A 16,078-nucleotide genomic window follows, 5' to 3' on the forward strand; every position below is an offset into this window, starting at 1 on the left:
CTTATGATTCTAACTGGTGACTCAGACTTAACCCCAGGGTGAGACAGTCTCCCTGGTATCCACACCCTGTTCTCTGGCCCAGTCTATGAGCCCTACGGGGCCTGTTTGTTTGTATGTTGCCCAGCTGGAGCATCAACTGGGGTCTTGCAAGTGGGTGAGTGTGGCTTTGGAGCGCACCACACACTCCTCTACCTCCTTTGGTATCTGCCTCTTTTCACAGACCCTCTTAACAGAATTCTGTTGTTACTGCTTCCCTCCTCCTCTCCATTTCTACCTTCTTCCCAGACTTTGATCCCATTGAATTCTGCATCCTTCTGGGTGCGCTCTTCTGAGCCATCTTAGTACATCCTCATCCATAGGAAATAACAGCCATATAGGTTCTGGCTCTTCAGGAGGCACTGTGACTGGGAGGAACCTCTGTGGGTCCCAAGTTTCTCTATTAGGGTTGACTATGCCCCTTCTACTCCCAGCATCTTCAGTGTGGAGTCTCACCTCTTGGGAAGATCTCCTCTCATGGCCATGGTGGGTTTTCTCCCCTCTGCTTGGTTAACAGTGGTCCCAGAGGCAAGTTGAAACACTGTTCTTCTCTGCCACCCATTGACTTTGCTAGTGTAACCTCCTGGGAGTTCTGGGCTGGCGCTCTCTCTCTCTCTCTCTCTCTCTCTCTCTCTCTCTCTCTCTCTCTCTCTCTCTCTCCACCCCCTTCCCCAGCTGTACTAGATACTTACTAGTGATTTAGTAACATCTTTCCAGCTTGGTTGGGGTCCAGTGAGTGGACCAGGTCAAATAGGTGGTCGTGTTCGTTTTTTCTGACCCGGTATCAGAAAGGGTGGGGTTTAGAGATCAGCTTTGAGCTTGAGAGCAATCTTTTAAGCTATGGTCATTGTTTGAAAGTGTAGCTACTGTGAATATGGAACTTCAGTCTCAGATGGGCGTTGTGTCAGTGGGGGTGGGCACAGCTATTCTTTGGAAGGAAGAGCCTTTGGTTTGTGTGTGTGTGCAGTGGAGGTTTCTAGGATAGCTCAAGGTATTTACAGCATCAGACTTGAGAGCCTGAGGTCTGACAATAACGGGAAGCAGTCCCCAACATAGACTTTCGGAGCTGGAGCTCAATCCAAGGTTCATCTTAGCATGAACAGACTGTTGCAATCTTGCTGGCCAGATGGACTTTCCCTAGTGGTTCCTAAGGCTAACCCTTCTCCCCTCCCTTTCTACTCCACCCTTCCACACACCAGGCTTCTTTTCCCACTGTGGTCTTTAGACTTCGTTATTGGCTGTAGGTTTTGGAGTAGGTTTAGACTTAACTTTTTTTTTTTCTTCTAAGTCTAGCAGAGCTCGGTAGGAATGGGCCAAGATGGGAACACAAACATCCTTTCTGTTTGGCCTTAGAGAAAACAGCACCTTTGTTTTTGTTTGTACTTGACTTTACCATTCAGATTATGCATCACCCAGAATGTGTCTTTCTTGAGTAAAAACTGTGCTGGATGACAGGGAAACAGTCACGGACCAGCTGCCTCAGATTGCTCTAAAGCAGCAGGTGTTGGAGGGTGACTGGTTAGATGGTAAGTTCTTTTCCCTAACGAAGACACATACCCAGGACAGGTGGCCATAGTAAACCTATTCTGTGTTTGAGCTCTGATTCCCTCCACTCCCCACCCCCACGCCCCGCCTCTCCACCCTGTGGTGTCTTGGCCATGCAGTAGGCTGACAGTAAACTGTGCAAACATTATTTCACGTCTGCAAGGCTAACCTCTACCCTCCTATAGCCCGGGGGCTCTCAGCATGCTCTGGTGTGTGCTTTGCCCCACCCCTTTGATGCGTGGGCTCCACCCTCGGCCCGCCCCTTTGATGCATGAGCTCCACCCTCGGCCCGCCCCTTTGATGTGTGGGCTTCACCCTCGGCTTGGTCAGGGAAGCAGTACTTGGTTTCTTAGCATGTTAGTCTTCACTTGGAAGACTACTAAGATCGGAGGTGCAGGGGCCCCTCTTGGTGGCACTGGGTGCTCCTTCCTCTCTCTCTCCTCACCTGCTCCTTCCCTCCTCCATCCACTCGCGCACCCCTGTGGATATCTGCCCACCTACCCTTTCCTTGACCTTTCAGCTAGTTCTGCCTCTTCCTTTGGCCTTCAGCCTCTTCTGTGCTCATATCTGGCTGTCATGGTTTCATCCCCTCACTGGGGTACAGTAGGAGCGCCATAGGTTGTTTTTTCTCTCTCCTCCTTTGCCTGTTAGAGGTCCCTCTGCTACACCCATACCATAAATAACACTAGAGCATCTGCCAAACACATTCCTCACTTGTGTTAATAGGCTGCAATGATGCTGGAGCCTGTTGCCATGGTAACCTCATTTTTGTTTGACTGTATCCCACTCTGCTACATAAAACCTCTGTGTGCACTCACACACAAACAAGCATGCTCCCACAACTATTACCCATGCTTGGCTGTCAAAGAATATTTTGGAGACAATGTCCTTGGGACCTGTGTAGGTGAGGTGTTCGTTTGAACTCCATTTCTTCCTCCCAGAGATACCTTAGGAAGTAAGATGAATGGGGAAGCTCTTTGGGAAGTAGGGGCACCATTCAAATGTGGGGTGTTTTATTTTGTGGCCACGTTAAACCTGCCTGGCATGGCTTCTGGGGAGAAGATTCTGTCCCTGTGTGTTTCTCAGGGAGCTTGCTGAGTGGATGCCCATCCCTGGGGACTTCTATCTCCTCACCCTTGCTCTCTCCCAGTCCCTGCCAGAGAAGCTTAGCTTAGTGGTTTCTCGCATGCCTTTTGAACCTGTTTGAACTGACAACTGTCACCAGTTGTTCCAGCTATCAGAATGGCACAAGGCACTGTGTGGGTGATGTTCTGTGACTGAGCACGTGTGAATGGCTGCCTCAAGGAAGTCAGGGATGGATGAGGATATAGGCCAGCAACAGAGTCCCATGACTGCCCAGGGACAAGCATATGTATGTGTATGTGTATGTGTATGTGCCTGCCTGCCTGCCTGCTTGTCTGTCAGTCAGTCTGTCTGACTGCTGCTGGGGTGGCTGGAAAGCCTTTCAAAGGAGATCCTTGCAGCTCTGACCTGCTTGTTTTGGGCTGGCATCCAAGGGCCCTTGCCTTTCTCATTATCCTAATGATGATGAATGATCGTTATTGACCTGAGCCCCCAGGGAATGCCTGGTCCACCCGCTCTTCCTATAATCTTTGAGTCTAGGGTCTGGGCTTGAGTGATCTACTCCCTTGCCCCCATGTTCCTGCATCCTGTGTGCACCACAGGACTATAATATCGGCTGAGAAGCCTCCTCTTCCCTCTGAAACATGGCTCAGAGGCCTTCTGATCGGCCATCGTGGCCTCCCCAAAGTACTCTGCTGCTGGGTCACATGGAAGGGGACACACTTACCCTACAGGCCCAGCACTGTCTTCCACCAGTTAATTCTTCATCACTAGTATTTCTGTGCAAGGGCAACCTGGCCACAAGTGAAGCCTGCAGGCTGGAGTCAGGGTTGACTTGAAGTCTGGAACAGAGGAGGGTCTGTTTGTCGCCCCCTCAATTAGCCCCTGGGCTAATTGCATTTGCTAGTTATATTTTCTAACTGTTTTCAATTCTGTTTTCCTTTTGCAGGCAGCTAGGACAGATTACTTAGAGGGGAGTGGACGTGGCTCCTGGCAGGGCTTGAGCAGGCTTCTAGATTGGGGGATGGGCGTCTTTTGCTAAGTCTTGGGGGGTGGGGGAATCAGTGGTCTGGGCCGGGGGAGGAACCTGTTAGTGACAGCTCAGCAGAAGATCAGAATGATCAGCTGCTGAGCTGATGGGAATGCTCAGTCAGTCTCAGTTGATGTGCACGTAAGAGCTCATGTCTCTGCTGAGGAGCAGGGCGCTCACGTTTGTGTATACAGAGGAGAGACAACCTCTCCAACCTCACTGTATAAAAGGGCTGGGACCCAAGTTGTCCTGTGTAGACAGGCCTTGGCCATGAGTCCCTGTGTCAAAGCTGGCAGTTGGCATCAGAATAAGACTGTGGCCCAGGCTTGGGCCAGGCCACCTCCTTTCGTGAGAGACATGAATGGAACTGCCACTAGGATTCCAGCCGAATGTGGGAGTAGGGGTTGGGCAGGGAACCCCAGGAAGGAGTCTCCCTAGGTTATGCCAGCTCCTAGCTGGGTGACTTCCTGTTCACAAGGCCTATGTAATACCTCAGCTAACTTCTTTCATTTTGGGGCAGGCTCACTTTGGGATTGGTTACTTCCCAGGAGTGTTGGGAATGGAAAGTTTGCTCTGAGAACTTTACCATGCTTATTCACATAAGTCCTTTGGGTATAGTTAAGTAAGTGATGTTCTAGCATAGTCTTCTCTCATCCATGCTTATCAGATAGGGATAGCTAGTTCGTGGAGGGCAAGATTAGTGTTCACTTTCTTTCCCAAATACAAAACTTAATGCAGTAAACTGGAAAGTCAACGTTTTATATATACATACACACAGACATACATACACTTGTTTTATACATACACAATGCAGGCATGCACACACACCTGCAAGTATGCTCACATACACACACATGCACCCACACATTTTATACATATACACATGCACACATGAGCACACACATGCAAGCATGTATACACAGGCGCACACATACACACACACTTACTTTAACCTTCTCAAGGTAATGTCCAAGTGCAAGATGGGAAAGATCTCTATAACACTATGAACAAAATCTGGGGGTTTCTAGTTAATAGACAGTGAGCTCACATGAGCTGTGGGAAAAGCAGGTAGGTAGGGCTCTTGGTTCTGTTATAGGAGATCCAGTTCATAGGAAGGTTGGAATCTTTCAAGTATAGTGTTTAATTCTAAAATTCAGAGGGAGGTGACTAGTTTAGTAAGAGGACTGAAGACCTTGAATTCTAAGGGGACAGTCAACAGAGTGAAGGGTACCGCAGAGGAGAAATGAATGAGACAAGTTGTTGCTGTTGCTGCTGAGATTTCTTGTTGGAGTTTACAAGAGGTGCTAACTCAGTTTTGGTTGCTTCCCAGGATAGGTTTTAGGGTAGAAAATAATGGCATATTTTCACTCCAGGTAGGAGGCTTTTTGGCAACTGGGTTTGCAGTTGACCAAATAAGATGCTCTCTGTCAGTGGGGCACACAAGTGGAGCCAGAGGCTGCCTGCTAGGCTCCCTGTGGAGGCAAGAGCTTGCCTAGGTTAGTCCATCACTGAGCCTTAGCCTAGACTTACCATTATCCTCTGAGAAGATTTTGGAAGATGCAGATACACAAATGCTGCTAGAAAGTACAACAACCAAGGGGTTGGGGTGGAGGCCAGAAATTGTTGGGATTTTTGTTTGTTTTGGTGCTAGGGATCAAATATAGGACCTTGAGCAACATAGGCAAGGGCTATACTCAATAAATCCCTCAACCTGAACTATTTCTCCTCCTCCTCCCCTTCTCCCTCTTCTTCTTCTTCTTCCTCTTCCCCTCCCCTTCCCCATCCTCCCCCCCTCCCTCCCCTCCTCCTCCTCCTCCTCCTCCTCCTCCTCCTCCTCCTCCTCCTCCTCCTCCTCCTCCTCTTCCTCTTCCTCTTCCTCTTCCTCTTCCTCTTCCTCTTCTTCTTCTTCTTCTTCTTCTTCTTCTTCTTCTTCTTCTTCTTCTTCTAAAACAGCTTAGATCTACTATTCCAAGCTCTCCTGGTAGTGTTAACGAGCAAGAGGAGCTCTTTCTGGTTACAGCCAACCCTAGGATTCCATGGCTCAGTGGTGCAGGGCAGTGCAGCTATGCCCTGGGGTTCTCTGCATTCCACCTCAGCCGTCTCTTCTCAGTATATTCTTTCATTTCTCACAATTGTAACAAAAAGCCTTGGCAGCAAACTTTTTTATTACAAAGTAAAGTTTCTTTACTAAGGCTTTGGAGGTTCAAGGACATGGTGTCTACATTGGCTCTTCTCTCATGAGCATTGCATTCCTGCTTAATGAGCAGCAGAGGCAGGAACCTGGGTAGCTAGAACCAAGTGGTCACATCTTAACCAAAAGGGACAGAGAAAGTTGGATGAGGTGAAATGCCCAGGACAGCAATATAAACCTGGCAAAGCAGCCCATATCTTAGCCTTGTATGTGGAGGCAGGAGGGTCAGAAGTTCAAGACCATCTTCAACTGACTGGCTAAGTTAGAGGCCACAGAGACCATGGCTGGAAAAATCAGACAAAACTGCCAAGAAGTCACACCTCCGGTGGTGACCTTAGGAACCCTTCTAGGGGCTCATATCTCAAAGGCTCCAAAAATTCCCAGTAGTGTCACCCTGGGGGACAACCATTTAGACACGATGGATCCTTAAAGAGACACAGACTATTCTCGGATCATAGTGCATGACACTCCTCCCCCCCGCCCCCCGTTGAAAGCAGCAGCATCCTGCATGTCCACTGACTGGCATCAGCATCGGGAGGGGCTGCTAAGTGTGTGCTGATTCAGGGATGCAGATCTGGAAGCTGATTGGATGACGTTAGTAGTGAACCTTCATGAGAGATGTCCAGCTTGGAATTGCTGCTCTCTTCTCAGTCCTCTCCCATCATTCTAGCCCATTTCCTGTTGGGGGCAGAGCAATCTGTAGCTATTGTGATGGGGAGAGGGCAGTAGAAAGGGGGCGTGGCTAGGTCTGCCTCTGGGTGTAGAAAACACTGGAAAAGGAGAAGGACAGAGCATAGGAAGGGATTAGGAGATCAGGTTTGAAGGGGAGAGGTCGGAGTTGAGGAAAGGCATGAGAGATTGTTGCTACTTGTATGGGGATAGGAAAGGCTTGGGAGTGGGGGCAGGGTTGTTACTGGGAACAAAGGGACATAGTCAGAGGAGGGGGAGACAAACAAAACATAAGGAGACAGAAGGAGCTTTGTTCTGTAGCCCAGCCTCGTGTGTCAGCATGAAATGTGCCCCCACCCCCTTTTGCTCCGGGGGTTTACACACTGCGACTCTGGGGCTGAGGCAGCCTGACATCACTCTAACTTTGAGGGCTCCCTGGGCACTGGACAGTGTCACTAGGCTCACAGCAGGCAAAGCTATACTTTCAGAGGGGTCCTGGGGGCTCCAGGCCTAATGTCTACCAGCACTATGTGCGTACATAGTAGGTGCTCAGTGAGGCTCTGAATGAACCAACGAAATGAATGAATGGGTGGTAGGGTGGGTGGATGTCTGCACTCCGCCGCCGACTCTAGGCTTTGCTGAAGTGCTAGACCAACACCTCCACAGAAGGAAGCCAGCCGCTCGGCTTGGAAGCCTATTTTGGTGGGTTGTAATCCTAAACTCTGAGCAGGGCTTCCAAAACCCTCCTGCAGCAATTTGAAGCATGTGCCTTAGAAACGGGGCTGCGCGCCTGGCACTGCTGATACTATACCACTTCACAGATTGGGAAGCCATCCTCCCAGCCTTCCCCATTCACTCCGGTAGCCATCTGTTAGTGGTGCCTCCTGTGACCCAAGGCACTGCGTTAGGGTGAAGGGCGGTGGATTGGTTCACCTGGGTCCCAGCTCTCCCAGGACAGCCCTTAGTCCAGAGTCTCATATTAAGCATATTCCTGAGAGAGCCTTTAACCACTGTTTCATAGATACACATACAGCCTGTGTTAAATACGTTTGGGAAACATAGTCAGCCTTTTGCATCTGTAGGTTCTGCATCTGTGCATCTGACTACTGCAGACTGAAAATATTTGAGTCTGTACTGAGCATGTACAGACTTCATTTTCTTGCCACTGTTCCCTAAACAGAGCAGTGAGATAAAGTCACATAGCATTTATATCGCGTTAGGTGATACAAGGAACCCATAGATGGCTTAATGCATGGGTGGATGTGTGTGGGTTCTATGTAAATCTCACACTATCTTATATAAGGGCTTGAACGTCTGTAGATCTTGGTGTTTGAGGTAGATCCTGGAACCAATCCCCATTAAGACCTTGAGGGACAGCTCTCCTGGGCTGAACAGAATTCCCAGGTTTAAAAGCTTTTAATACGTTACTGTATATAAAAGTTGCAAAGCAGGGGCTATTGCAGGAAGCCTTTATCGGATGTTTTTGATCCCATATGAGTCCCCCCCCCCCCAAGGAATATGGAACAGGGGACACTAGTGTTCAGTAGAACATACTACAGCACTCTCAGGACTTGCTCTCCATCCAGTCCCCTGCCTCTGGGATAGACTAACCAAGGATACCCGTGTTTGGCAGCTTGCCTCCCTTAGAAGGAGATTGCCCAGGCTCCACTGGCTGTCTGCCTGTACATCTCATTTTCCATCTGGGTCAGAAATCCTATATGAAATAAAATGACGGGGCCGGACCAGGCTAGTGATATGTCTCCTTTATCTGGCTTCAGCTTTTCTTTGGACTTGTCTGCTGGCATTAGGCTGAGAGCAGGTGCTGTGGAAGACCTGGGCTCTGCTTGGTGTGTTTCTAGAATTCTCACTTCAGGCTCTGAATGTGTTGCTGCCCGTGGGGAGGTAGTAATGGTCATTTTAGATCGTCATTTCCCTAAATGTGACTTCTTCCTCTCCTGTCCCGAATCTCCAAAATAAGGCATCTCCTGAGGGATTGGTCCTAAGCAGTGACTAGGTACTGAGTCTACTTCACCCTAGGGCGCTGGCTAAAGCACCACGTAGTGAGTGTGATTATTTGGTTTATTTGTTTTTTGAGACATTGTCTTACACTGTAGTTCATCTTGGCCCTGAATGCAATAGGTAGCCCAGGCTGGCCTCAACCTTGGACTAATCAACTTAAGTCTCAGCCTCCAAAATCCTGAGACTATAAACCTGTTCCACTATGTCTGCCTGCATGACCGCATTAATCTTTTCTTTCCTTGTCTCAAGGTTTTTCCTTTGAGAACTTAGCATTATTGTTAATTGTATGCGTGAGGGTGCATGCCAAGTGGCTCATGCCCGAGCGCCCAGGCAAAGGTCAGAGGTCAGGTTTTGGGAGCAGGTTTTCTCCTTTCACCTTGGGTACCAGGGATCCAGCTCAGGCCATGAAGCTTGTGCAACAACCACTTTTAACTGTTGAACCTTCTTGTAGACCCTGCCTCATTTGATCTTAATATTAACCCAAAGAGGGAGAATCTCCCCCTCCCTCTCCCTCTCCCCATCAGCCACTGCAGAACTTGTGTATGAGGAGCCCATGAGAGTCCTGTAAGGTCCTGCAGCAGTATAGCAGACGGCCTGGTCCCTGACGCTCTCGGGCATGCGCCTTTGGCATCTGCCTGTCCAACTTCTCGCTCCTTGCACCTGAGGGCTTTGAACCTTGGGACCTACTGGCAGGGCAGGCCGGAAGTGCTCTAACCATCCGAGTACCTTCTTTCTTTGTTCTTGGGGTGGAAGAGTCTAGTTTGGGGTGTGGGTTCTCCAGTTTCCCAGAGTTCTCTGGGAGTGCTAAGCACTATAGTGACTCAAGGTGGTGACGCGTTCTTCCTGCTCTTCTTCCTGGTTGCTTGCTTCCTTCCGGTTTGCAATCTCCACCCCCTTTTATTGCTCTCTAGGGTAACTCCCAGGTAAACCTTCCCCATTCAGATCCTCATCTCTGGGTCCTCTTATTAGGGGAAATCCAAGCAGACAGTGGGTCGGCATGACTTTAACCCCGTTTGGTTGGAACATGAGGGAGCAGGAGGCTGTGTGCTGGGGACAGAAATGCATCTGGTGCAGAGCTGGGTGGCAGAAGGTACAACCTTCCTTGGGCTTGCCTATGGCTCCTCGCTCCTACTCGGTGGCTTGTTCATTACTGATGCGATGCTGGCAAGTCTAGGGGGATGCTGTGAAATTTAAAATGTTTTTTTTAGGGAGACTTGTATTTGCTTAAACATCTTTGGCTTTATGTATCCTCCCCGGTTGGTCTCTGACCTCTCTCCAGATTAAGCTACTGTCACAAGATGACAATAAACCTATTACCTCAAAACAAGTTTTATTTTTGAAAAAAGAAGTGAGAACCCTTGGCTTAGGAGTTTTTTTGTTTTTGTTTTTGTTTTTGTTCCATCTAATGTGGAGCTGAGAGAAATCCATGCTGATTAGAGGGTGTGCTGGCCAGGCTGTGACAGGATGGAGCCAGTATCTAGCTCAGTAGTCTGTACTGTCCTGTCTTCTTGCCTCTCCCCGCCCCACCACCCTGCTCCTCCCAGCTGTGGCCTTGCCTGCTGAGGTGGTGATCTAGTGAATTCCACCCAGCTTTCTCCATCTGATGATGGCCCTGACGGCTGCACTCACTCTCAGACACACATCTATGCATGGCATGGCTGGGGACATGTGTCCCAAAGGAATGAGATGTGGCACTTGGCAGGGAGGTCTTTGCCTCAAATAATGGGACACCTAGATCAAGGTCCTTTAGAGCAATGGCTCTCAACCTTCCTGATGCTTCCACCCTTTAATACAGTTCCTCATGTTGTGGTGACCCCCAGCCATAAAACCATTTCATTGCCACTTCATAACTGTACTTTTACTACTGTTTTGAATCATAGTGCAAATATCTTATATGCAGGATATCTGATAGTTGACTCCCAAAGGGGTCTTGACCCACAGGTTGAGAACCATTGCTTTAGCAGGTGCCTGTGTCTTCCTGTATGTTCAGTTAGCTCTGCCATATAAGCCAAAGAGTGAGGGAAGGTCAAAATCAGGGATTTTCTATCCACTTCCATGTCTGAATTCTAGAGAGAGCTTTGGAAATACACCTTACTAAGGCCCACCCAGCCCATTTTAATTAAATTCCAAGGGTGAGACAAGGTGTTCCCAGGGTTGAGATGTGGTCTAGATGTGGCCGCAGTCATTCCAGATGGTTCAACTGCTAATCCAAGACACTAGAATGTCATGGGTGGCTGCTCCTCCTAGCAGCCCTGGGGTGTTCACAGCCCCAGCTGAGTGCGGCTCTGGCCAGTTTGCCTTACTTCTTCTCTTCTGTCAGTTTTCTCTGTAGCAACACTGCTGTCCTCCCATCCGATGGTCCTGCAAGTTAGCATATGTGAGGGTCCACTGGACAGAGGTGTCACATAACCCCTCGGAGGTTTTTTTGGGGGGATGGGGTAGAGGCTCAGAGAGGCAGAGTGACCTTGCTCAGGCTACACTGCTAGTTCTTTGGTATAGGAGGCACTGTACACATCCAGAGTTTGGACATGAAGCTGGGACTGTTCACAGTTGGACCCAGGGCGAGTCCTCTGTGGCCTTCCATCTTCTTCAGAAGCTGTAGCAGGCACGGCTGTACCCAGGTACTTTTTTTGTTGGAATGAACTTTTTTTTTTTTTTTTTTTTTTTGTAATGTCTTTCTTCCCTTGTGGTGTCTGGTGCAGATGGGCACTAAATGAGTTGTCATCTTCCTGAGCCTGCATCCTGCCATTCGCCTTTGAAGAGCTCCTGGTGGTGGTTGCTAAGGAGAGACTGGGAGAAAACTCAGAAGTGATGCTAGGATTGCTTAGCTCTGGGGTGAGGTGGCCTCTGAGCTAGTCTTCTGTTAGCTTGAGACATGGGAGGGAGGGAAGGGAGGTTGCCACAGGTACCTCAGGACTGCCTCCTGCTACAGCCCTGCGGTCAAGCATGGAGTTTCTGCAGAGTAACATCTTGTCTGTACACAGTTCAGCACTCACTAGGGGAGGACTTGGAGGATCTTGAAGCCACCACACCCCCTGTAAAGGGCCCTTGATGTCCCTAAGCACATTCTGTGGCAGATCTACCTCAGCATCAATTGGTCTTCTCAAGAAGACGAGCAGGAAGATGACTCTGTCAAAGTTGATATTTTTATTCACTCTTTGAGAAGTTCATACAATGTATTCCCGTCATATTTACCCCTCCCTCAACTCCCCACTCTCCCAACTTTGGGTTTTCTTCTGATTTGCTGTTGTCTCCCATCCCCCACCTCCCCCACCTCCCCCACCTCCCCCACCTCCCACCAGGTCTAGTTTGCCTTTACCCAACAGCTCTTAGGAGCACAGACTGCCCGGGAATAGGGTCACATGGAAGTGACTCCTGCCAACTTCATGCTTAAGGTTTTATTGCCACATTTTCTGGTAAAGCCAGGAAAGCTGTGTGTCCGCCGAGCTTACCCTAGTCCCTAATCCTTAGGCCACGTCTCTTCCCTGTAAGCATTTCACTATGCTGCATGGATGGGAGCCACTGGTCCCCTGATGGCCTGGAGTAGATATTGCTGGTTGGGAAGTGCCTGGCTCCCATCTCAGCCAAGAGGCTGCAGAGGCAGAAGGGCTAGTGCACATCTGGGAGAGTGGAGGAGGGTGGAGGAAGCGTCGCTCTGCAACATCTGCGCTGCAGACTAGATTAAAACCATTATCTTTTTCTCTCTAGGGCATACGCTGCTATTTGTTTGTTTGTTTCTTTGATTTTTTAGAGGCAGGGTTTCTCTGTGTACACATGACTGTTCTAGAATTCACTCTAGAGTTAGGCTGGCATCAAACTCAGAGACCCACCTGCCTCTGCCTCCCGAGTGCTGGGACTAAAGGTGTGCACCACCACCATCTGGCTTGTTTAACTTTTGGCATTATAATGACGTCATTCTCCCTCTCCCCTTTCTCCATCTAAACTCTCTCATAGAACTCTCCTTGTTCTCATTCACACGTATGACCTCTGTATTCATTAGTTGTTACATGCATGATGTACATAACGGTTTTTTTTCTCTTTGTGTAGCTCTGGCTGTCCCGGAACTCACTCTATAGACCAGGCTGACCTTGAACTCAGGATCTGCCTGCCTCTGCCTCCCAGGTGCTGAGATTAAAGGTGTGCGCCACCACCATGATGCTATGTATGCTTATATAACTACAACCTGCTCAGTCTATATAATGTTACTCATATGTATGTTTTTCCGAGATGACGATTGGTATTGGGTAAGCAGTCTGTGTGTTCTTCCCTGGGGAGACTGTGTATCTTGCTCTCCGCTTTCCTTACTTGCCTGTGGTTCTTTGTGTAGGGTTAAGGCCTTGTGAGCTTTCCCTCCATCAAGTTTGTCCTTTTAAGAAATTCTGTGCCAAGGGAAGACTCTAGAGCCTCATATGTAGTTAAGGCAAGCTCTACCACATACCTATACCCAAGCCCTGCACTGTCAATTTATCTTGGAGGGTTTCTTCCTCTCTCTTCTCTCTTCTCTCTTCTCTCTTCTTCTCTCTTCTCTCTTCTTCTCTCTTCTCTCTTCTCTCTTCTCTCTTCTCTCTTCTCTCTTCTCTCTTCTCTCTTCTCTCTTCTCTCTTCTTCTCTCTTCTCTCTCCTCTCTTCTCTCTTCTCTCTTCTCTCTTCTCTCTTCTCTCTTCTCTCCCTCCCTCACTCCCTCTTTCTTTTCCCCCCTCCCCTTAGCTGCTCTCTGCTTTGATATACACATATTCACTGTATGCTACCAATTCTCCGGCCCCCACTTGCCCAGCTTTCAGGGGAGCAGGCAGTTCCCTTTCCTGGGTTCCATGAGGAGATCTGACTTTGGCAGAGAGGGCTCCCCCCGGACCAATATCTCCACACACCACCACCACCTATCCTCAGTGCCAGTATGAACATGGATCACTACACCAGTTCCGAAAGGGTCCTTTGTCCTCCTTTCTGGCGCATTTCCATGGCATTGCCATTGCCAGAATGCACTACACCTTTCCTTATAGTTTAGAGTCATGTGTGACGCCATGGGTGTCTGCTTGCATTTTTACAATAGATGCCTGGGGCTGGAGCTTAGGCTGGCTGCATGGGTTAACCCCAAAGAATCCACCAGAACTTAAGGTGTCGGAAGAGAAGGCACGTCTACAAGTTTCTACCTAATCTGAGGGTTCAGAGGAGATGGCTTAAGTATAGTGTTTTTTAAAAAAATTTTTTTGTTCTGGGGCTCAAGCCCAGGGCTTCATGCATACAGAGCACAGACTATCACTGGGCTCCCTGTCGCCTGGCATCAGTGTTTTGAAATGTTCCTGGGGATTCTATCAGGCACCAAGATTGAAGACTTGAGCCCTGAGCCTCCCCTGTCAGCAGAGGGGTCATGTAGATGACACAGGAGTCTGATTTATGGCTTTGTTGAAAGGCAAGTTGTTTATAGCTACAGGGTTTATTGTGGTGAATTAGTGGAGAGTGATGGCCATGGAAAATGATCGTAGGCATGCAACAGGGGGAAGCTTGAGGGTTGCCGGATAAGATGCTGTCAGGCAAGGCTGTGCTTTGGTATATTTATGCTGCTCTTATCGCTGGCAATTAACCCCAAATGTGACTGGATAAATGGCTGAGTTCAGTGCTGTAATATCGGCAAGGGTATTTTAGGGTGAGTCTCAGCAGAGTAGGGAACCTCCACTTGGCCTTCTGGAAGTCCAAGTCTTTTAGCTGACAAATGCCTGTTGGTTGGTAGTAGCTCTTCCCAGCTCTCTCTTACGTCTGTATGGACAAGCATCTTAGCCTCACCCTCCTTGGCTGAGTTCATTAGTTTCCATCTCTCTCTTCCATTGCAGCCTGGCTGCGTCTATCATAGATGCTCATTGAACACCCATCAGATACACGGACGGCTTTGCCCCGGGTTACACAGCAGGCAGCTAGCAGTATTAGTTCAGCGCTGATGGACTTCTCTCTCTCTCTCTCTCTCTCTCTCTCTCTCTCTCTCTCTCTCTCTGTGTGTGTGTGTGTGTGTGTGTGTGTGTGTGTGTGTGTGTGTGTGTGTAAGACTTAGTAAAAGCAGGTGACATGGTATTGGTGGTCACTGGGTGTGCACCTTGAGAGCTCCCGTCTGTCTACCCTGAGGTTAGCTCTTTCTTGCCACCTTTGGGATGGGGTAAGAAGGACAGGGCATCTCTTGGGGGTCCTTGTGCTCTGGAGGGCAGACTGGGAAGCACCTGTGGCCTGGGCTTGAGGAGCACCTGGAGCAAGGGTAGGTCCTCAAGGTTAGTGCTTGGCCAAGCGTCACTTGTGGCTTGCCATGTCTCCCTTTGGGAGAGGGTTATCCAGGGAGAGTTAATTTTGGATTTTGCTTTACATTTATTTTAAAAGTGGAATATTCCTTTAGCATTGGTGACGATGGCCTAGAAAAGCCAATTAGTCACCATCTGAGTCCTCCTGAGGGTGTGTTGTCGGCCTGTTCCCCTCCCACCTGCCATTGGTGGGGCTCCTGTAGACTTTTCCTTCACAGGCGCAGGGGATTGCACCTCAGCCTGGTCTGTTGTTAGTCCTCCAAGCAGGCTGAGGTGATGTGATCCCAGCTTGGATCCTAGGGTGTCTGGAGAGTCAGCCCCATCAGAGTGGGCTGAGGCCTGGGTTCCCACAACCTGTTTGGTTTGCCTTGTTTTTGAGATGAGCCCTGCTGTGCTGCCCAGGCTTCTCTGGAACTCCTGGGTGCAAGCTCTCCTCCTGCTATAGTAGCTGGAATCCTCCTTCCTGGCAGTTGGGGCTTCAGGAGCATACCGTGTTCTGTAAGGATCCTGGGGGGTGGGGGGGTGGTGGCGGTTCTCACGTGGTCTGAGGTTGAGGACTGGAGCCCTGAGCCTTCCTCTTCATCAGCAGAGGCAACACTCGGATGCAGCCATCTGAGTGTGGCTCTATTGAGAGGCCTCCTTCAAGTCTTTGTTCTATGCGTTTGCTCTACCTCTTTTCTTGAAGTTCAAGGAAGTCTCCTCTAACCTGAGATACAAAGGACAGACCTGATTACTCTATCATTACTATTTCATTTTTGAGACAGGGCTTCCCTGTATACCTCTGTCTATGTAGAATAAGCTGGTCTTGAATTTGCCAGCAATCCTCCTGCTGTGCCTTCTGAGTGCTGGGATTATAGGCGTGTACCACTGCACTCGGCTGCCTGGCTTCTCTTAAGGAGACTAAAAGATAGAGACTGCCCCGTTCTGCATTCCCTGGAGTGGGCGGAGGGTCTCTCTGTGTGTGCTGTGGGTGGTCGGTCACTGGGGTTTTATGAGGGAAAGATGCTTACCAATGTGTCGGGGCCAAAGGTAGACCCCGGAGTAATGTGAAGTAGCCTTTCTCCAGGGTATGCTGCTACTCCTGAGCCTGCTGGGATCCCGTACTCAAATTCTGCTGAGGCAGATGATGTAGGAGGGGCAGACATGGGGTAAAGCAGAGTGTAGAAAGGTTTCTAGAAGCTGGGCAGCCTTGCTGCCACGCTGTGGGGCACATGTGACCCTCGC

At 49.3% G+C, this 16,078-nt stretch overlaps 1 protein-coding gene across 1 annotated transcript in view; it reads left to right on the forward strand.

Moving 5' to 3' along the window:
* The window catches only part of Adcy5 (adenylate cyclase 5), a 149,074-nt gene that overhangs the window by 2,438 nt on the left and 130,558 nt on the right, over positions 1–16,078 (forward strand). The window lies entirely within an intron of this gene.

Source organism: Mus caroli, unplaced genomic scaffold (genome assembly GCF_978045245.1).
Source record: "Mus caroli unplaced genomic scaffold, Mus_caroli_1 scaffold_17, whole genome shotgun sequence".
NCBI classification, from domain to species: domain Eukaryota; kingdom Metazoa; phylum Chordata; class Mammalia; order Rodentia; family Muridae; genus Mus; species Mus caroli.